The sequence below is a fragment of the Ranitomeya variabilis genome, chromosome 6 (assembly GCF_051348905.1).
Source record: "Ranitomeya variabilis isolate aRanVar5 chromosome 6, aRanVar5.hap1, whole genome shotgun sequence".
In the NCBI taxonomy this organism is placed as follows: domain Eukaryota; kingdom Metazoa; phylum Chordata; class Amphibia; order Anura; family Dendrobatidae; genus Ranitomeya; species Ranitomeya variabilis.
Window position 1 is genome coordinate 463,767,957 of NC_135237.1, and position 23,671 is coordinate 463,791,627.

At 43.4% G+C, this 23,671-nt stretch overlaps 1 protein-coding gene across 2 annotated transcripts in view; it reads left to right on the forward strand.

The window, feature by feature from the left end:
* Nucleotides 1-517: 517 nt before the first annotated feature.
* The window catches only part of CLVS1 (clavesin 1), a 131,834-nt gene continuing 108,680 nt past the window's right edge, over nucleotides 518-23,671 (forward strand). The window contains exon 1 of one of the 2 annotated variants that reach the window (XM_077270546.1): nucleotides 518-713. The gene's annotated coding sequence lies outside the window, so the exon portion shown is untranslated. Of the gene's footprint in view, nucleotides 714-774; nucleotides 913-23,671 lie in introns of those variants that run through there. The other variant, XM_077270547.1, reaches the window with a different exon arrangement.

The window sequence follows — 23,671 nt, forward strand, 5'->3', positions numbered from 1 at the left end:
TATCTAATATATGAGTTTCACTTTTTGTATTGAAGAACTGAAATAAATTCACTTTTTGATGATATTCTAATTTAGTGAGAAGTACTTGTATGTAATGGTATGCATTCTAAAATAACAATATTTTATACCTCACCTACAGTATATATGTTATATACATCCAATTTATTTTTCTCTTTACATATATATTGGTGATAATAAATACTTTTCATTCATTTACTTATATTATTAACCAAATATAATATCAGAATTTTGTGGTTTGAAATGATTATAGACAGGATCAAATTAATGTTACGTAGAGGAAAACAGACTTAGAGATGCTAGGCATGTCAAGTTTATATTAAATAGGGTACAATAAAACTTTCACCGTAGTATGGAATGATATTTTCTGTTTATATGAAGGGGCTTCTGTTCTATGAAGAAATGGAAAATTCAGTTTAAATATTTGCTCCACAATTTCAGATCAGCCAATGAGATATCAGGGGTGGGTCTGCTTTTGTTAGCAAATCTTTTTTCCTTTATTGCCTTGAAGACAAGCACTGCTGGGGAGGACTCTTTCACTGCCTCCTTCCAGCTCGTTCTCTGGCACGCAAGCCTTCTGGCAAACCCCACAGCTGAAGACATTATTCTGGAAACTTGACTAAAGTCGACAGCTCATATTTCCAAATCCAAGATGGACAGCTTGCTTCTTTCCGCACGGATTTAATGCGTAACAGGTATGTGAAGATTATAGAAGGTTCTGATTCTCTGTAGCTGCAGCATTTCAGCACTTAAGCGCATGGACAGCTCCCATCTGCAGTATCTCAGCTCAAGCCTTCCCTGTCTAACAATGCTCTGCAGATTACACACAACCCCTATGCTATTACAGAGACAAAAGGCTCAAGAGTTCAGGACCAGGACATGCTGATGGTTCTGGTGAGTCAGCATACAGGACCACAGACTAATATAGCAGGGTCTGTGATTAAATCAATGTATAATATGGGAAATACGTACGGAGGCAATATGTAATATGTCATTTTATGTATTCTTAACAAGAAAAGGCTTTCTGCTGATGAATGAAAGACAAAGCAATGAAAAGCAGAAAACAGCCTTAAGCAACGAGCAGGCAAAAAGCGATTGGTTTGCAATGGGTATGAAGCTGCTGGTGAGAAGATTAAATTATGTGGATGAGTGTGTTGGAAAAAGCAGACGCTGCTGGTAATCGTAGGCCTTTTGTAATGAATGGGTTAATGCAGATTGGAAGAAACAAAGCTGATGGTATAAAAGACAAGGGCTAAGGTTAATAGAAGATGCCTGTAAATGGGAAGGGTTAATGCATCCGAACATGACTTTCTGCAGAGCTGAAAATATTGGAAAATAAATGAATTACCGTAACCTTATGCTCCTAGTTTATATCTATTTTATAGTAATATGTATGTGCATCTATATAAGCCGTATCTGTCTGCTAGATAATAGCATTTTCGTCCTTTTTTTTCTGATTTTGATTTTTTTTGTAGATGAATGTACATAAAATTGTATATGCTTCTGATTTGCATCATTAGTATGATCTTGAGGTTATACTTAAGCTAATTTAATGTAATTTATAGATACAATTTTGAGAAGTCAACAATGTAAGTCAAGGAATAAAAAAACAATCTCGAACATAATTTCAGATAATAGCTGCAGAAAATCGTCAAAATAGAACATACATGGTGTATAGAATATTATATGCAGTGTTATAGCTCTGCATACATTACACCGCTAATAAGGCCTAATCATTATGGACCATGTCAAGTGTAGTCCAAGGTGCCTTGTGTTCAGTATTGTTGTATCATGCACACTAAAACAAAAAACATACATTTTCTGCATCTAAGTATTTCAATCAATGATCTTAGTAATAAATTGGATTAGATAACTGCTAGTAAAGAATGATTTTATGTAGGTCTTGATGTAATCTTATATATTTTGCTAAGAAATCTGATTTAATCCAATTAAGATAAAATTGCATACATTTGGGCACAAGCTGCTAACCTGTTGGGTTCGTAAAGGCACAGAAAGTCTTTGTGGGTTTTGTAATTGTTGGTATTTTAAACACGTTTTGGAAAGTTTGCTCTTTACTCTATACTTCAGAAATGTGTTGGGACCCTCTCCATCACATATAGTTTCTTAATTATTTCTACTCCAATAACTGGCTTGTAGATGATTAGCCTCTTCCTCAGCCCCCCAAATAATGAAAAATGAAGTTACAAAAGTAAAACGTTGTCAGTCTTCCCAGTGATTAGCACATGATTGGTACAACATTTATATAAACAAGAACGGCACAAAGTGGACAAAACCAAAAATGTCACATTCATTCTTCTGTCTTCTGTTGACTGTTGATACATGATGACCACTCATGCCATGCCTACGCCAACCACATGGAATAGAAAAAATTGAAACTACAGTTGTCCTAAAAAATATAGAATAAAAAGTTGTCAAAGCTGAACGAAGGCAGAGCCAATGCTACATGCAGCTTCCAGTTCCAAAAGTAGAATTGTAGAAATGGCATTAAATGAAAGAAAACTCTACCCAATGGATAAAACCAACAACAAACACGTCTCGCTGAATGTTGTAGCAGGACATGAGCTCTGTACCTTCCATACCCAAATATGAATAGTTAACAGATTAACAGAAGTGATTCATGTGTATATATAAAGAAAATTGTGTCATTTACAATCACATTTCTCATATATTTTAGCAATTTTATGATTGTGACAATATTTGAGCCATGCCTAACCCTATACAGTCTTTTGTGTGAAAAGGATTATCTTAAGCAGTTAAAATAACTTGTATATAATCACAAATATATATTAAAACTGTATATAGGTTGTGGATTGATATAACCATGATGATGTCATTGATATTGCATGGAGCTGGGTGAGTTATCCATTAATATTAGGAGTTTTAAATTTCCCAAGGTAGATGGTCAGCCTGCTCAGTATGATCCTAATACTCCCAACAGCTGCTTTATGGCAGCTTATGGTCTACTAATGAATCTGCAGGGTGACCACAATGAATCTGAAATCCCCCAGGTAGCTTTAAGGATTGTTATTGAAGCATTCTAGCATTCGGGGAAGCCTGTTTTATTATCACATAAATTCAGAGCACTACAATGTGCATAATTACCTGGTATTCTGTAATTCATCTCAAAAGAGGTATTCTGTCTCTAATTTATTGCGATAATGACGTACAGTATACAGTGAGATATCCTGCTCCACAGTATAAATATAATAAGATATAAAACACAAATATTTCATAAGCAAGAAAATTTACTTCCGTACACACTGTTAAAGGGGATGTCAGGTCTTCTGATATAAGTCTGCAGTCATTCTATGTGACAGCAAGTTTATAGATCCTGACAGTGTGCGGTGGATCGCTGTAACTTACCCCAAAAATAAACATGAAAAATGCAAACAGGAGAATATACGGTATTGTACAGTATTTCTGTATATTGGTGCCACTTAGCATTGAAGAGTCAGGGAAATCTGAATGCAAAAATACCATTTCTAATGCCAGAAAAACTATACAATTGTAGTATTTGTGACTCTGGTATTCTGATAAATTGCATAGAATAGCTTCTATACATTATTAATGATCAGAATCATGGCTATGAAACACTTTCTTAAATTATCAGCGCTATTGTATGTCCATATATTTTCCAAGGTGATTACATTAGATAAATTAGATCTGTCCTCAGTATAAATCATATGACAGCTAGCATAAAATACCTTTATTAGTTGCTTCTCTATACGTTCAAGGGTTGATTGTGACTTGTAAGACCACTACTTCCAACAGGTGGCGCTATAGAGTTTAAGTCCTCTTTTTCTCTGAAGAGGCAATTTGCATATTAAATTTCCCAGAGGAGCATTGCACGGCGAATAAGCCTCCTTAGGCTACTTTCACACTAGCGTCGTGCACTGCACATCGCTATGCGTCGTTTTGTAGAAAAAACGCATCCTGCAAAAGTGCTTGCAGGATGCGTTTTTTTCTCCATTGACTTGCATTAGCGATGCAGTGCGACGCATTGCCACACATCACAACCGTCGTGCGACGGTTGCGTCGTGTTGCGTCGGACCATCGCCACCAAAAAACGTTGCTTGTAACGTTTTTTGGTGCGTCGTTCCCGTCTTTTCCGACCATGCATGCGCGGCCGGAACTCCGCCTCCACCTCCCCGCACCTCACAATGGGGCAGCGGATGCGTTGAAAAACAGCATCCGCTGCCCCCGTTGTGCGGCGCATTCACTGCTAGCGTCGGTACGTCGCAACAACGCAATTCGTCGTGCGTCGTCCGACGCTAGTGTGAAAGTAGCCTTATCTTGACAAGCCAGAGCTGGTATGTCACTCTCCACAAGGAGAAACCTTACCCCTTAGACCGCAGTCCAGAGGCTCTCACCTAGCCAAATCAGTTCTCATGCTTCGCACTGACGAGGGCCAACAGCCCGAAACACCGTGTCTGCGAATTGAGATACTGATTTGGCTTTTATCCTAAGTCATATTGCACGACTCGTTAAAGGGTTGATTGTGACTTGTAGGATCGCTACTTCCAACAGGTGGCGCTATAGAGTTTAAGTCCTCTTTTCGCAATTTGCATATTCTCTATACTAAGCATTCATAGAGATCTACTAAAACCATAAAAGACACAAGCAGCATTATTTATAGAGCAGCTAGATAAAAATAGCAAGAGGAGATTTACTAAATAAATATTAATAATGAATCTGGTATACATTGCGCCAATTGCCTATGTTTTGTCGAACTTAAACCAACCTTCTCAGTTTTGAGACATCTATAAGACGTCTAGGTCAACGATTCATCTATAGGTTAACATCTGAAATCTGACATAAAACACTTTGTAAAGTCACAACATTTTGGTGTAATGCTTGCAATGAGTGCCCAAGAAAACCTTATACCTTTTTTAACTCCTTTTTAGCCCCCTTCAGTTGTTCTAGTGGTCTATTATTTGTACATCCTGATCTTCCTGCCAGCTCTCCCAACATACCTCTAGACTACATTTCCTAAGAGGCAGAGCTGTACATGGCTTAATCACTCCTATCCTCAGCGTCCACCCCCTCCACCTACAAAGCACCATCCTGAGACTCCTATGAAGTCTCAAAATGGATACATGTCTTCACAATTCAGACAGTAAATCTCAGGGCTCTATGCTTTCAAGAAAAAAAAGGGTCTGTGGCTACAAGATCACATTTGATGGCTCATGAATACAACAGAAGTTTAACAGCAAGTAAATCATAGAGTTTCCTCATTTCATGGGAATTCTATTTACCCTTAAACTATTTATATGCACATGTAACTATTTCAAGGGAAAGTCCAGCAATAACTTTACATGGCCAGTTCATTCTTCTGTTTCTGAGAAATACGAGTTTCAATTGATTTGTAAATTGATATGGTAGATCAGCAACCTCTGTTGCTACTGCCCTTTCCCTACCTAGCGCCGCCTCCTCCCACTTAACTGACAGCCTCTATGGTTTGTGACTTCAGATAAAGGAGCTGTCAGTCAAGCAAGTGAAGGTGGTGCTAGGCAGGGAACAGAGCTGGAGTGACAAAGGTACTAGATCTACAAATAGCTCCTCATCTTCATTTACATATTAATCCAAAGGCAGAACGAACTGGCCATGTTAAAGGTATTGCTGGACCTATCTTTATGTACATGCACATATTAATAGTTTCGGGGTCTTCTGTTGATGATTGACATTAACTGTAAAATAAAAAAAACATTTATACTGTATTTTTTGCTGAACACTTGTTGGGATTTCTGTCTAAATCTCCAAAAACTGCTGATGGAATCAGTCACTGAAATGAGGCACATGGAGTCAATTTGGACACCCCCCAAAATGGTTTCACTTGTAGGGCTTCTGCTGCTTTGGCGCCTCGTGGGTTTTGCAAATGTGACACATTGTCCATGACCTATTCCAGCCAAATTTACATTGCAAAAACCAAATAGCGCTTCTTCTCTTCCGAGCCCTGACAAGTATCTAAAGAGTAGTTTCTGCCCACATATGAGATATCAATGTACTCAGGAGAAAATGCACAACAAAACTGCATGGTCTATTTTCTCCTTTTACCCTTGTGAAAATGAAAAATATGGGACTAATGCAAAACTTTAGTAAACACAAATGTTATGTTTCAATTTTTATTCTTCTACTTTGCATTAATTTATGTGAAGCACCTGGAGTTTTAACATAGGTTGGCACCCGATACCTGCGCAATATAGGTGGTCCTTTGCCATATATTTATCCAGTATAAGTCATTATTTCTCCACCTCAACAGTAATGAAAGGTGAGCTTAACAATTGTATAAAATGAAAAAAATTATACTGTGCGGTGCACGTTAGTCAATGGCAGATACCTGTATAGACTTACAATTGCATATGTCTGTGTAAGTGTTTAGCGGAACATTTCATTGACCATAATACAGTTTAAACTGAGCCTGATAAGAACGGATTGCAGTGTATAGTACTACTGATTTCCTGCATTAGTGTTCTTAAAGAAGACTTTCACCAATTTGAGCATATTAAACTTGCTGCAACATGTAATTGTAGCTGCAAAGCTGAGTAAAATTTAGATGTTATTTTTTAATTTATCTGCTCCACTGCAGAGATATTAGCTTCTACAGTTTAATTTAGGTCTTTATGTTAAGCTCAACCAGGGTCAGGAGAAGGGATAGGTAGGGTAGGCACCTGCCTAGAACGCTGCCTACCCGAGGGGGGCGTGCTTAAAAAAAACAAATTGCTCTATGCATGCTGACGCCCGACACCTTCCTCCGGCCGCAGATATTCAGCACAATGAAGGACGGATTGCATGCACACAGGGGAGCAGTGTCAGTCACTGACACCACTCACCCTCTCTCTGCCTGTGCCCCGGCAATCGCTCCCTCCCTGCACTCAATTGTATTCACCTCTGTCAGTCACAAATACAGGGGCTTTGCTGATGGGGGATATAAAATGAGCGCTGTGCAGAGGGGGATAAATTGAGGGTCTGCAGATGGGGGAATAAAATGAGGGGCTGTGCAGATGGGAGAAATAAAATGAGGGCTGTGCAGATGGGGGAATAAAATGAGGGGCTGTGCAGATGGGGGAATAAAATGAGGGGCTGTACAGATGGAGGGAATGAAATGAGGGGCTGTGCAGAGGGGATGAATAAAATGAGGCTGTGCAGATGGAGTAATAAAATGAGTGGTTGAGCAGTATCTGCAGAGTTATGTATAATTATAAATACTTCCAGATCTCATCTTAGAGTGCTATAAGATTATGAAACCCTCCTATAGTACTGACCGCCTTGAAATGAAATTTGAAAGTGTCTATGATTATATACAACGCTACAGGTACTGTGTAGATATACAGCAGACCTGTGTTGTGTATCATCACAAGCACTTCCAGATCTCATTTCACAGTGCTGTCAGCTCTGACCCTCCCCCACACTGACTGAGATGAACGCTGGAAGTGTTTTCAAGGAAACATAATTCAGCTCTGCTGTATCTCTACATAGTGGCTGCAGAGATCAGTGGGGAGAGGAGGGCATATTACTTTTTCTCCTGTCTGTTGTTGCCTGCTTATGATTGGTCAACTTCATGGAGGGGAAGAAGTACACATCCCCAGATACAAAATTCTGGTAATGCCCAGTTAGGTTTATTATAAATTACTAGCTGAAGAGCCTGGCATTGCCAGGGCATAGTATCTAACTGTGGTTAGTTATAACAAATTATAATGATTTCCTTCCATCCCATAGTTTGATGACCATATACCCATCAAACATCCTCCATCCCATAGTCCAGTGCCCATATACCCATCACACACCCTCCATCCCATAGTCCAGTGCCCATATACCCATCACACATCCTCCATCCCATAGTCCCGAGCTGGGTGGCACTGGGCAGGGAGTTCCTGGAGATGTGCTGTTATGTAACCTGGCAGTGCGGTTCTGTGTGCGGCTGCTGATGATGCGATTTTCTACGCCGGTAACAATAGAGCGTGGCAGTAATAGAGGGGTGATTTCTGTCATGTCTGGGGGGCAGACAATGGCTGGGAGCTTATGTTACCGAGGATGCTAGATTTCTCCCACCCAGTCATTGTCTGCTGAGGTGTTGTGGAGTGGGAAAACTGTTGCTTATAGCAACCAATCACAGCTCAGCTTCTTTAAGGCTTCTTTCACACTTCCGTCGGCAGGTGGCCGTCAGAATGCGTCGATGCGACGTATCGACGAATGTCTTAAAAATAGTGCAAAACGGATGCAACACATCCTGTGTCCTGACTGATGAAGTTGGCGCTGCCTGAATTTCAATGTATAAAATTGTGGAGAGAGAGACCCCTGACTAGAAAATCCTTCCAGGCATGCTCAGAAGAGAAAAACGGGATACGTCACTGGGTTCCTGTTTTTGACGGTCAGCGACGGATCCTGCGCCCATAGGCTTCCATTATAGCTGCCAACAGGCAGTGCAGAGCCCGTCGCTGAGCGATTTTCCGACGTGCAGAGAAAACGTTCCTCTGAACGTTTTCCCCGCCCGACAGAGTTATTTTCCGACTGATCCAGTGCATGACGGATGAAACGGATGGCCACCCGTCACAATCTGTCGCTAATACAAGTCTATGGGAAAAAAACAGGATCCTGCAGAAAAATTTGCAGGATCCTGTTTTTACAAAAATTGATGGAGTATGATGGGAGGTAAAAGACGGAAGTGTGAAAGAGGCCTTAAACAGCTCTGGTGAAATGAAAGATGCTTGTGATTGGGTGGGGCTATGTGGAGTGGCTGATACACACACATACACTCATTTTTATATATATAGATAACCTAAAGTGTGCAAACTAATATCTCTGCACTGAAGATAAGCTGTTTTTTTTATTCAGCTTTGCAGACACTATTCCATGATGTTTAGCATGCTCAAACTGATCTTAAGAATCTTAGTCAAATTAAATACAGCCTTGGTGCTGAATTGACACAGTATATTGCATACAAGTATGCTAGACTTTCCACGGTAATACCATATCTCATCACCAGTGAAAAATACAAACTGAGTGTCCTGTAACAATTAGAGAAGAATATTCAGACTTCTCTATGTGGTTCACACTCCTCATTTTAGAAGTGAAGCTAAGAACAATTTAGAAGCGTACTTACACTGAGCAGCCGGCGTTTGCTAGACTGTGACAGATGGAAAGTACACAAAGCAGGGATCTTAAAAATGCAGGGTGTAAATGAAATCTGTCAACATAACAATTAGTTAGCATCGATTCTGTCCCATTCCTTATTGAAAATTCAGTATAGCAATTAAGTGCTTTACAGTGGTCCTACCAGCATCATAAATTATACCGCCATTGTTTAATAGTTACCAGGTTATCAAGATAAATTAGGCTACATGCATTGATAGTATCCATTGATGAGAACACAGGACATGTATGTTTATTTATCTATTATCTATCAATCTATCCAAAGTTCAAAAACGGGCTGAACTCGCGTATGAATGTGATGAATAAACACTGTTGTTTATTCCATGCTAAAAGTATACAACATTTTGGCTCTAGCCCTGAGCCTTTCTCAAGTGAATACAGGGAGCACAGCACAGCTTTATATAGGAGTATCAATCACCACAATTCACATAGATTAATAACACAAAAATACAATTTGTAAATAGTCCATACATGATCATATGATAATGTGTAATGGGAATTACATTCAGACAGAAAATCCAGAATAACCTATCATAAAAAAGTGCAATTGTGCATAATACATATATACGAGATAATACAGTTTTAAAATTAATTGGGGCAATTAGTAAATGTGATGTATATTACAATAAAAGTAGATCACCTCATCACAACAGTCATTCACAACCTTAAAAGGGTATTCCCATCTTCAAGATCCTATCCCAATATGTAGTAGGTGAAGTATTATTAATAATAATAGCAAATACCTTCAATTAGAAATGTAGTATAGTTTTTCTGATTCGCTATGTCTCTTTCTTCATGTGCAGGCATTTCAGGACCTTAGGTATCCATGGTTAAAACCACTAGCAACTGGCTAACTAACTGAGGAAAGAGACATAGCGAATCAGAAAACTTATGGTACATTTCTAATTGGAGCTATTTGCTAATATTTCCATTATTACACCTAATACATATTGGGAAATGATCTTGGAAACCAGTTTCACCAGTTTCCATCACCACTCCAGTCCTCGTCTTACTCAGGTGACTTCTATTTTGACTCACCGGATCACACTGTCTGTGTGAGCTGGGAGTCACTATTAGGCCGGGGTCACACTAGCGTATGGCATCCAATGTGAGAGCATCGGATGCGATATGCTAATGACCCTTGGCTCCTGCTCTGCTGCGAGCGGTAGCCGAGTGTCATGCATATGTGTTCCGAGCCGCTTGCACAGACAGAATCAGAGCACAGCTGCGGAGCAGGTGTAGAAAGTAATTTCTCCATCTCCTCCGCTGCCGGCGTCGGCATATATCGCACATCACTCAGATGATATCCGAGTGATGTGCGTTGTGTCACTCGCACCCATAGACTTATATGGATGCGATTGAGCCGAGTCTCAGCCGAGTCTCAGTGCCAAACGCAACATACTGCGATTTCTCTTGCATGCCAGTTTGGCATGAGAAAATAATGACAGATGTGATCTGCTCCATAAATTAACACTGGTCCAAGTGCTATTCGATGTTTTCTCACATAGCACTCGTCCATTTTCTACGCTAGTGTGACCCCGGCCTTACAATGTAAGTATAAGGAGCCTCGTTCTGACACTTCAAAGGCTTAGATTGCAAAAGCCACTTTCAGTTTACTTATAGACTTCAGTGTGATCCAGCAAGTCAGAATATAAGTCACATAACACAGAAGAGGACCAAAGCAGTGCTGGAAAGATGGTGATCTGTAAGTATAGGATCGTACTTACTTTACACTACACTAACATTTACAAAGGTTTAGCTAATAAAAAATTAGTGGGCGTGCTTCTTTAATAATCAAATTACTACTGTACTAATAGTCTATGGAGCACAGAGCATATAGCATCCATCTCTATTATCTAACCATCCATTCATCTATCCATCGATGTGCGTATGTACAGTGCCTTGAAAACCTATTTATACCCCATGACCTTTTCCACATTTGTTAATTTTACACCCACAAACTTTAATGTATTTTATTGAGATTTTGCACTTTGCTGGGACAAGGAATTGGGTGTAGTTGCTGTTGGTGCTTGCTAATGTGCAATGAAAGGTGCAAGGTGGGAGGCTTCCCCACCTGTGTCATGGGCAGTGGATTGGCAAGCATGTAGCACAGGGGAAGAAGCAGTGGTGTTACCTGTAGACACTGATTGTTGACCAAGGCGTTCAGCCCACCTAGTCAGGTGTTTGATGACATGTGCCTGAGTATGCTGGTAGTGGCCAGAACCCTGATGACTTTGGTAGGGCAGAGGTCCCAAATAACCATTGTCATGTCCTTCTCTAAGATGGTGGGGACCGAGACCTATGTCATCACGCTGCCCACACTCTGCATCCTCCTTCATTGGCTGAAAAATGGCGCTGATAGTGTCATATGAAATGCGACTTTTGCGCGCAGATCGGCGACCTCATGGCCAATCCCACACTAGGATCGGGTCGGGTTTCATGAAACCCGACTTTGCCGAAAGTCGGCTATTTATGAAGTTGACCGATCCGTTTTGCTCAACCCTACTCTTGAGACATAAATTGCCATCTCCCACCGTCGTCGTCTTCTGAACTAGGCTGCTCAAATATTTGGGCATCACTAGACATGAGCTCCTCATGTCCTTCTTGAAACCTGCAGAGCGAGAGGAAGGAAACAATAAATTGAAAAGTAAAGAGCTTGTCAGAGTGTCCGAGTGTGGGATCACTTGACTCCTGGAACTCACGATGGTGGAAGGAAAGAGTGTCAGGGTGAGGATTATGTGGTCCAGACTCTTGGCTAGTGAGACTGGACCATGTGGAAGACAGAGTGGTGCTGCGAAACATACTGGAAGCATTAACTGGCATCGAGACAACCACCTGTTCGCACTGTTCTGGATTCAAGAGTGGTGTCCCACTTCCCCGTGCAAAGTGGGATAGGAATCTAGGTTTCATAGATGAGTGTGTTTGTTTTGCTCCCGCAGCAGATACAATTTCACCGGCCCATGGCCTCAGCCTCTGCGTGCACCATCAGCAGCGCACCTTGCACATTTTAAAGTAAGTATATATTTCTATGCTTGCAAATTTTCTTGTATTAATAGGGGAAAAAAATATGTTGCTCTGAAAAGGACTTTTCTTTTAACGGTGCAGCAGCGTTATACTTGTACCAGTACTGCAATATAAAAATAAACACGTCTTTTATGCCTGTAATTGAAAAATATCCCTCCAATGAGTACAGGTGACAGTGGTTTTACTAGAAAAATGAAAATAATTAGCCCCGAAAAGGACTTTTATTTTAATGCTGCAGCTGCAGTATACAAGTATTGCAATAGCAATATTGAACACTGCATGTCGTATATGCCTGCTCTAAACTACACTCTCCTTCCAATAACAACTCTCCCTGAACTGCTTCCTGAGAACAGCGTGTCGAACATCACGACACAGGTGCTTATATAAGACTCTATGAAGCGATGCGGCCAACCAATCACAGTAATGCCAGTATCCAACATGGCTACAGCATTACCGTGTATGTCTAGCGATCCCCGCATGTTTATTGTTTATTTAACAGGCAACAAACATACGGGGCAGGGATGTGATCATGGCGCTCGAGCACTCGCGATACTCGATCACGTAATGAGCATGCTCGAGCACGCTGATGCTTGATCCAGTATCAAGCAGTGGCGAACACGCTTGCTCATCACTACTATCTATCTATCTATCTATCTATCTATCTATCTATCTATCTATCTATCTATCTATCTAATGCATTGACTGTATATATGTGAAATATAAACGTTTTGTTTTCCAGCAGCACTTGAATGTTATGTTAATGCCATTTATGCATTATTATTCTTGACTGCAGTTTTGCATCAAACTCTTTTATGGAATATTCTAAAAACACGGGTGCAATATCTGTGGACTTTGTGTATATTCTTACAGATGATTAGCATATATGCACACATTCTTTCAATGAACATCTGCTCCTTTGTAAAACATACATCTTTCTCAGCTGCAGAGCTGATCTTGAAGAGTCTTTTGTGAAGCAGAGCATTAGTGAGATTGAGAACTGCCTTGAACTATTTAATTTACAAAGGGTTGAAGAATAGGCAGACATAATCATGTGGTTGCATTCAATCTTTTAACTGATAGAATGGCTTGTGCATCAGCAACATTGGGTATTTACTTGCATTTATGTCATTTTACTATAACCGTGTGGCACAGAAAGGCTTTTTTGCCAAAATGATTGCTTATTTGAAGATTTTTCCTTTGCTCTGAACTCCGGATATTCTCACCTGAAGATAAAGATTCCTGATGTTACCTACAATATGGAAAACATTGTAGGTTAGATGCAATCTGCCAATATCGATTACATAGCAAAAATAAGGAAATGTGAGGTTCCAACTTTGAATTCAAGTGTATGCTCTTCTATCACCACCACCAGTTTACTGTAGATGCTCTGTCCTTCTAATGATCCCTAAGGGTATTGTTGAAAATAATCATATTACAACGAGTCCTCAAGCGATCAGCTATAATGTTAGACAAAGCCAGGCATTACAAGGAAAACTAAGCATTACCCCATGTCCATTTAAATGAATGGGTTGCCTGTGTAACACAAGACAGAGGAGGAAACACTCCTTGTAATCACTTCCAGATCTGGCAAAAAGCTCAAGATCCTGCAAATGGGACCCATTTCTAATAACCCAGAATTTCGTAACTGATTTTATCCATTCAGGTGTGCCCAACCCTTGAATACTCTGCAGCCAGTTCTCACTATGCTTTCCTGTTTTCCATGGCTATTTTCAATTTCTTGATGATTTTTCCTGGGTTATCCTTGATAGTGACCAATCAGCGGGCCCTGTTTCTTTTTTCCACTGCCATTCTGAATAGAATTTTGCAGTCTAATGAATATTCTCTCATTACATGTCCAAAAAAGCCAGCTTCTGTCTGGTGGTCTTGCCTTCCAGGGACATCTCTGGGTTTATATGATCAAGAACATCTTTGTTGGTGATGCTAATTGTCCATGAGATTCGTAGAAGTCTTCTCCAGCACCAAACTTCAAAGGCTTCAATTATTTTTCTGTCTGCTTTCATGACTGTTCACTAAGGTGGTCCTTACTTTCAAAAGTGTGTTTTCTTCAGTAGACACCCCTTTATTCTGCTTCTGTATGTAAACTAAAAATGCAGAAAATAATTCAGTCAATTTAGGGAACCTTACCTACCATAAAACTTTCTTGATTTTTGTCATGGTCAAGTCCCATTTGCATCTTGTCTAAAAGATATGTTTGTGCAGCGCCCCAGAGTCCTGGTCGTTGCAGTACTGTGGCTCCGCCACTATGGGGAGCTATGGTGCGTCCGATGGCACTGAAGGGGTTCATCTGATCAGGTATCACAGACACCAATACATTTCACAGCCGGGCCTCCGGGGGGAGCTAAGGGTGCTATTCATTAGGCCACTCCCCACCATAGTGGGTAAACTGGGGGTCAGGCAGGAAGTTAGATCAGAAAGCTGACTGGGTTGGAACCAGGCAACACCTTGTGGCAGAGGGTGTTGTAGGGGAAGATACAGTAGGGTCTCTGTCAGGGGTGGGATCCTGACAGAGGCTTGGCAACGAGAACGAACGTAACGGGACCGTGCCTGCTCCGGGTAGCGGCGGTACCCAAGAAAGGATTAGAAGAGAGATAGATTGTGCTGAGTGAGAAACGGGATCACGCAAAAGGAGAAATACCAGTAGGAGTCGTGCTGTAAGACTGAAGCAACATCCTACTGAGGCGCACTACCGGTGGCCGGAACGCCGAGGGAGTAGAATAACATTCAGCTTCAAGCAATACTCCAAACAGCGGCAGGGCAGTCAGTCTCAGGCAGGCTGTCTAACTCAAATCACCTATGAAGTCTTGGGAGGCAATTGCGGGAGAGGGGCGTCTCTAGGGTCCCGGAAGAACTCCAGGCCTACCCGTCAAACGGGTGCCGTTCCTACCCGAACCTCAGGGAGGGACGGAGATTAGCAGAACATCATCTAATCGAGTTGTGAGGGAACATCAGAAACAGACACAACAGTTGTGGGGTACTTTCCGTAAGCACAGCAGGGAAGGACTACAACACATAGCGCTAGGGGGAAGGCACAGATTTCCTCCTGTGAAGAGAACTCTGGAAGTGCCATTGGACCGGCCGGACTTGCGCAGCTTGGTGAACCGTATTCTGGACTGAGGACTCAGAGATCTTCAGTAAAGAGGTAAAGAGACTGCAACCTGGTGTCCTCATTATTTACCGCGACCTGCACCCCACAACTGCACCGTTACAACACCTCTTATTACACCGGACGTCCCCCACTGACAGACAGGGCCACGGACCGGGTCTAGCCACCGTGACAACCCCAGAGCAGAGACTCAGAGGCCCGGCTCCGGGTACCCCTCGGCCCTGCGGCGGTGTGGGGGCGCTCCAGAACTTGGCGTCACAAACAGGATCTACTTAAGCCTGAAGAATCAGGTCATGTGTGCCTTGGAACTGTGATTTATTGTGCTTGGACTGTAACTCTATTGAGAGACTGTGTGTTGCTCTTTGCTGAGAGAAGTTCCCGCCAAAAGCCGCCGCCATTGCTACGCCGGAGAAGAAGGAGGGCGTGCCATGGGAGGAGACCACCAGAGTGGCGCGCGAAATGGCTACCGCCCCCTGCGCTTCTGGCTGCAAGGTGAGGACCTGCCCTCAAGCAGAGGACGACCCCCTGATTTGCAACAGCGGGAAGCAGGAGATGGAGAAGCTCGGCCCTGGAGAAATGGCGGAGTCCGATGCATGCATTGCCACCGATCAGTGGACCATGACGAAGAACAGCGAGTGCCGGAACGGGGAAGGAGCAGTCCCGGTTTGCCCTCGTTCACCGGAGGCGGACCCGTGTCCCCTGCAGCCGGAGGCTCCGAAGCCCCTGGAACAGATAGCGGAGCTGAGTCCACCAATCCTGACCACGGAGCCATGGAGGGCGGAGCCACCACAAGAGACCATTTCGGAGGAGCTGCGGTCCGGGCTGCAGCCGATTCCAGTGTCCCTGTCGGCGGAGCGGATCGACACCGGTGGAACCACATCAGGCGCAGGTACGACAGATACCCCTGCCCCAACGCTCGATCCCGCTCCCGCGACCGATCCTCCCCGCAGCAGTAATCCTTCGTTCACCATCGAGCGGGTGGTCCTCGGCCCCAGCGCGATCGGGAAGTTGTTGCCGCCACTACCAACCAGGTGGGGGGAGCCCATAGAGATGGGCCCGGATGGAGTGATGTTCCGGTGGGACACCCCCTGGGTTGAGCAAGATGGGGTTCCGGTGGATGGTCTCATCATCGCGATACTTACCTGGGACCAGTACAATCAATGCGTGCTCCAGCACTGGAAACAGCGAAATGAAGTTGAACAACGGGAGACGCAACGCAAGAAGTCTGTGCATGGCAGGAAAGACGTGGTAAAGCGAGGAAGGGTGTCGGCCTTCCACCCGAAGAAAGGATGGGGCTCAATACAGGAACCGGGCCTATCGACTGGCGTCTTCGTTGCCAGCTATGACGTGGAAACTCCCTGCTGTGATCGGGATGGCGAACCATTGCGAGAGGGGGATCAGGTGATGTACACCCGTCACTGGAATGAACAGGGGTGGCGTGCCCGGAATGTTCAGCGATGTGAGCCTGAAGGGGTGTCACCTGTGGCCCTGACCGTGGTTGACCCAGGTTTGCCCGATCTCGTTACTGTCTCCACTGTGCGCTTTGTAGTAGCTCCCGAACTCGCCAGCAGGGTCAGTCTTCAAATTCAGACACCGGGTGACCTGGTGGTCCCTGCGGGGCTTGCCGCTGGTATCCGTGCCACAGTAGTCGGGGGCTCGGAGCCAAGGCCACCTGAGTAAGAATAAACCTCGAAACCATGAAAATGTAAATAGTTCCTCCCTTTAACTGTTTGTTCCTGTTTTGCTGCTGAACCCGTCTAGGGTTAACTTTTAAAGGGATCCCTTTGTTGACCCGGGATCCCTATTGTTTGTTTTTGGTTGTTTTTCTAAAGTTTTTGCACAAGTTTTTAGTTGAAAAGAACTGCTGTAATCATGAACAGTGCATGATGCGAACTTTTTGTAAATAGTTAGCACCTTATTAAAGGCGCTTCCTACTGGTTTTACTTAAAGACTCTTTGCGAAGATACCATACCGGAGCTTTTGCTGAGTAAAGACTGGTAGCTTGAGAAGAAATGCTACCTCATAGAGACTTGGTCCCCTCTTAAAGGGGATGTTCACGTGTTGTACTTAAAGAAGTGGTATTGCTTTAAGACTGATAGATAGCAATGATGTTCGATGAAAGAAAGAAATGATAATGTTGACATGTAAAAGATATATGTATTCCACTGGTTAACTGAAAAGAAATGTTGATAATGTTCCTTAGAAGAAAGTGTGAGAGCTAGAAGAAAGATGCAGTAGGCCCGTAGGGGTAGACAGAGTGTCCTGCATAGTCGGAAGTAAGAAAGTATTAATGAAGGTTGATGATATAAGGAAATAGTTAATAATGTTGATAAGAAATGGGGATAGAAGGTAAACCCTGAGTCCTCCATAGTAAGTCAGTTGATGTAAAGAAAGAGTTAGTAATGTGTTACAGAGGACAGAAAGTGAACCCGTAGGGGTTAGGTAGTGAGTCCTCCTAAGAGCTATACGTAGATGGCTCAGTGCTCTTAAACAGAAAGTATGTTATGTTCTATACCATGTATAGCAGTTGAAGAGGCAGTAGGTCTGGTGCCGATAGGACAGGCGGTCCTGCAGACTCAAAGAAGGAGAATGAAAAAGTTAACTTACCTTATAATGTGATTATAGGAAGGCCTTTGGTGGATACAGAGTGTATGTCCTTAAGGGCAATGTTAAAGTATTGTTCAGCAATTTTTGCACTTAGTAGAATACCCGGTTGGGTAACAGGAGTTATTTATAGCCTGTAATTTATAATGTTTAACCATGTTTTGTAACGTTCAAGTGTCCTCACCTCCCATAAAGGGAAGCTTGTTCAAGTATACGTATTGTTATTTGCACTCAACAAAATTGTATGTCTTTTTGCTAAACTTGTATTGTTGTTTTCTTCCCAGTCCCGGAGTACTGTGTTTAACCAGGGGGGAGTGCAGCGCCCCAGAGTCCTGGTCGTTGCAGTACTGTGGCTCCGCCACTATGGGGAGCTATGGTGCGTCCGATGGCACTGAAGGGGTTCATCTGATCAGGTATCACAGACACCAATACATTTCACAGCCGGGCCTCCGGGGGGAGCTAAGGGTGCTATTCATTAGGCCACTCCCCACCATAGTGGGTAAACTGGGGGTCAGGCAGGAAGTTAGATCAGAAAGCTGACTGGGTTGGAACCAGGCAACACCTTGTGGCAGAGGGTGTTGTAGGAGAAGATACAGTAGGGTCTCTGTCAGGGGTGGGATCCTGACAGAGGCTTGGCAACGAGAACGAACGTAACGGGACCGTGCCTGCTCCGGGTAGCGGCGGTACCCAAGAAAGGATTAGAAGAGAGATAGATTGTGCTGAGTGAGAAACGGGATCACGCAAAAGGAGAAATACCAGTAGGAGTCGTGCTGTAAGACCGAAGCAACATCCTACTGAGGCGCACTACCGGTGGCCGGAACGCCGAGGGAGTAGAATAACATTCAGCTTCAAGCAATACTCCAAACAGCGGCAGGGCAGTCAGTCTCAGGCGGGCTGTCTAACTCAAATCACCTATGAAGTCTTGGGAGGCAATTGCGGGAGAGGGGCGTCTCTAGGGTCCTGGAAGAACTCCAGGCCTACCCGTCAAACGGGTGCCGTTCCTACCCGAACCTCAGGGAGGGACGGAGATTAGCAGAACATCATCTAATCGAGTTGTGAGGGAACATCAGAAACAGACACAACAGTTGTGGGGTACTTTCCGTAAGCACAGCAGGGAAGGACTACAACACATAGCGCTAGGGGGAAGGCACAGATTTCCTCCTGTGAAGAGAACTCTGGAAGTGCCATTGGACCGGCCGGACTTGCGCAGCCTGGTGAACCGTATTCTGGACTGAGGACTCAGAGATCTTCAGTAAAGAGGTAAAGAGACTGCAACCTGGTGTCCTCATTATTTACCGCGACCTGCACCCCACAACTGCACCGTTACAACACCTCTTATTACACCGGACGTCCCCCACTGACAGACAGGGCCACGGACCGGGTCTAGCCACCGTGACAACCCCAGAGCAGAGACTCAGAGGCCCGGCTCCGGGTACCCCTCGGCCCTGCGGCGGTGTGGGGGCGCTCCATTTGTGGCAGGACAGCGCAAATTTTGCTGAATATAGCCTGACATTGATAACACCCTCCTTCTTCAGCTTGCTCAGCTAATCAGTACTATCCTCTTATGCTGCTCCACCTCCTCAAGGTTGCCAAGGTTATACAGCTCTGAGGGGATTAATGTCTCTAAAGGCCCCGTCTCACATAGCGATTTACCAATGATCACGACCAGCGATACGACCGTGATCGTTGGTAAGTCGTTGTGTGGTCGCTGGGGAGCTGTCACACAGACAGCTCTCTCCAGCGACCAACGATCAGGGGAACGACTTCGGCATCGTTGAAACTGTCTTCAACGATGCCGAAGTCCCCCTGCAGCACCCGGGTAACCAGGGTAAACATCGGGTTACTAAGCGCAGGGCCGCGCTTAGTAACCAGATGTTTACCCTGGTTACCAAAAAAAAACAAACAGTACATACTCGCCTTTCGGTGTCCGTCAGGTCCCTTGCCGTCTGCTTCCTGCTCTGACTGAGCCGCCGTACAGTGAGAGCAGAGCGCAGCGGTGACGTCACTGCTGTGCTGCGCTCTCACTGTACGGCCGGATCTCAGTCAGAGCAGGAAGCAGACGGCAAGGGACCTGACGAACATCAGATGGTGAGTATGTAGTGTTTGTTTTTTTTTACATTTACGCTGGTAACCAGGGTAAACATCGAGTTACTAAGCGCGGCCCTGCGCTTAGTAACCCGATGTTTACCCTGGTTACCAGTGAAGACATCGCTGGATCGGTGTCACACACACCGATTCAGCGATGTCAGCGGGACCTCAACGACCAAAAAAAGGTCCAGGCCATTCCGACACGACCAGCGATCTCACAGCAGGGGCCTGATCGCTGGTACGTGTCACACATAGCGAGATCGCTACTGAGGTCGCTGTTGCGTCACAAAACTAGTGACTCAGCAGCGATCTCGCTAGCGATCTCGCTATGTGAGATGGGGCCTTAAAGGTACCGTCACACTCAGCAACTTTGCAAAGAGAACGACAACAATCCGTGACGTTGCAGAGTCCTGGATAGCGATCTCGTTGTGTTTGACACGCAGCAGCGATCTGGATCCCGCTGTGCCATCGCTGGTCGGAGCTAGAAGTCCAGAACTTTATTTCGTCGCCAGGTCGGCGTGTATTGTCATGTTTGACATCAAAAGCAACTACGCCAGCAACAAGCATAGGGGGCGTCGCAGCGTCTCCTTCTAGCCAGTCGGTACACTCCGGCTGTTTGACATGGAACTAACAACCAGTGAGAACGAGAAGTGAGTCGCCGTTACATCACTGGATCGCTCCTGCATCGTTCTGGAGTTGCTGTGTTTGACGTCTCTACAGCGACCTAAACAGCGACGCTCCAGCGATCTAGTTTAGGTCGGCTCGTTGTCTATATCGCCGCAGCGTCGCTGAGTGTGACGGTACCTTTACTGAGAAGCACTGTCTGTTTCTGTTTGCATCAGTTCCTGTACACCATACTCATTTTACAGGGGTTACAAAAATTAAATATCAATCATAGCAGCTAGCCCTGCAGTATGTCACAGATAACAGCCTGAAGGTAAACAGACTTGTGGCTTACTGGACACATGTCTGATAGTAGTTTATCTTCAACTAAACTGCCATAAGAGAGAGCGGTTATGTCGCTGTTCTACTACTACAAGAAAATTACTAATCTGACAGTTCGTGTTCGCTTTAACAGGTAATGATGTTCTTGATGTCTGGGCAAAGGATGGCATCCCCACGAGACTGAAAAACTATGTGGGTGAAAAAGTGGAAGGTCTTTTCAAAGAATATGACAAGCTGAAGAAAAACAAAGAAAACAAAACTAAATGTTCTGATAGTCTGAAGAAGAAGGAGGGAGAATGGACCACAGGTTTAGACAACTTGTTTGATATCACGCATGCTAGGGCTATGGATGTGACAAGAATACTGGAAGACAAAGAGTTTTTGCTAGCTCAGAGACGGACTGGATGGAAAAAAGGGAGGTGTTGACAAAGAGTTTGAGAAAAAAACACAGAAGTTTTGAAAAAAGAGAGACAAATTACAAGAAAATAGTCGAGAAAGATAGAGAAGGATGAAGTGCTAGAGAGGAAAAGGTGGTGTTGCCGTCATCATCTGATGAATTAGATACAGATACGGAAGACAAATAAACATATGAAACATCAGAGGTACTGCCATCAGCAAAATGAGCCAAAAGAGGAAGAGTAAGTGAAGTAGATAACAAACTATCAGCAAACCTTGACATGGCCAAAGTTAGTGAAAGAAATGCAGCGTTAATTCTCACACAAACAATTCAGCACCTTGGACATGATCCTGCAGATTTCAATGTAAATCGTTCATCAGTTCATAAAGAAGAAAACGCTGTCAAACAATGGCTCTAAACCTGACACAGGAATTTCAACCAACTGTACCTTTAACAACTCACTGGGATAGAAAGCTCTTAGAAGACATCAGCATCATTAAAACTGTAGACCATCTTCCCATTCTGGTATCAGGAGTTGGCATTGATCAGTTGCTTGGAGTTCCAAAGCTGGCCAAAGGAACAAGTGAAGCTTGCGCTAATGCTGTTAATTCTGCAGCAGTGACCAGGAATGTTACTGACAATGAAAAGTGAATATGTTCTAATAGCACATCTGTTAACACGGGTTTCAGGAACAAGCGCCTGCAAACTTCTAGAGCAGAAGCTTGACAAGGACATAGTTTACATGACACCATCATATTCTGGAAATAGTTCTGGAAGCAGTGATTGTTCATTGACTTGGACCATCGAAAGGTCCAGAAAAAAATATCTGCAGCAGGTTTAAGGACAGCTGACAGGTCATTGTCTTGACTATCTTTCAGACAGCACTATCAGACCAGATCATGTCATCAGCAGTTTCCGACATGGCAGCTGAAATCATACCCTTTGCGGAGATGCAAATGCTTAAGTACCAACCCCACAAGGACTAATGAAAATTATTGGAGTTAACAATCATTTTCCTTGGTGGTGTTTCATCTAGAGGAATTTAATTCAGAGCTCCAGCTGGCCTGCATCAAGCCAGATGGATTGCACAAACCATCTATGCTCTAAAAATGTGGATGTTCAGGAGTCAGTTCTTGCCGACAAATGAGGAAAAAAAGGCTATCACAGACATCTGTCAGTTCACTGTTTTGATCTATGTGAAGGCGTGATTCCTGGTGCCGTGAGCACCATCAGCTTTACGCATTGATCTCCAGCTGCTCAAGGACATTTATAAATACAAGGACCAGAACAACTTGGTGTCAGAAGTCACGATAAAGAAGATGAAAAGACATTTATCGTACTTGTCCAAGGAACTGATCACTCAATCCTTGCTTGATGATGCTGTGTCAAATGACACAAAACTTCTGATGGTGCCAGCTATCAGCGGCACACCAGCGGCAGAACATCCTCCCAAGAAGATAACTGTCCATTCAGCATCAGTTATGACGAAAAACCTGGAAGACTGTCACTTTGAAAACCTACAGGTTCATTAGCATCATCGGCTTGTCATCGGTGTTCCTGTCCAAAGATGTAGATCTATGGTCTGCAGATGAAGGTTACTAGGTTGCCAAGTAAACAGTCAGGGTATGAGAAGGTGTAATGATACTGCAGAACGAGGAGTAGAACTGATGGAAGAATATAACAAGTTGCACGAAACAAATGAAGAACAAAAAAATTTCTGCTTCTGGCAGTCAAGAAGTATTGAGTATCAAGGAGTATCGAGAATGATATGAAGATAGAACGAAAAAGACACTCATGGACTGCAAATAATAAGTGACGCTATCAAAAAAGTATTTAACTGTCAGGCAATAAAAGTTTTTTGGGTTTTTTTGAGAAACAAGCATGACCTGTAATTGCCAACCATAATGGTTAATTTTTACGAAGATATGTTCAAACTACTACATATCTTTATTGGTAGGTACCTGTAAAATTGAAAACATTTGTAAAATGTTTGCGTTTTACTTAGTTTTTACCCAACTTAATCATTTCAGAGAGTGCCCCATCAAAAAATTAAAAATATAATTTTTGCTTACATTAAGGACCACCCTAGTGTTCACGTCTCACAGCTATTTGTAGCAACTGGGAACACGAATTGCAGTGACCAGGCTTTGATTGCTACTGAGCCCCAGTGCTAATCGTCACTTGATCTCTGCTGTCTGTCAAACTGCAATTGTGATTAATGAGTATATTCCAAAACGGTATTTAAAAATGTTTTTATTTCTAAAGTTAAAAGCCCAGTTTTGATCTATTATGAAGATCTT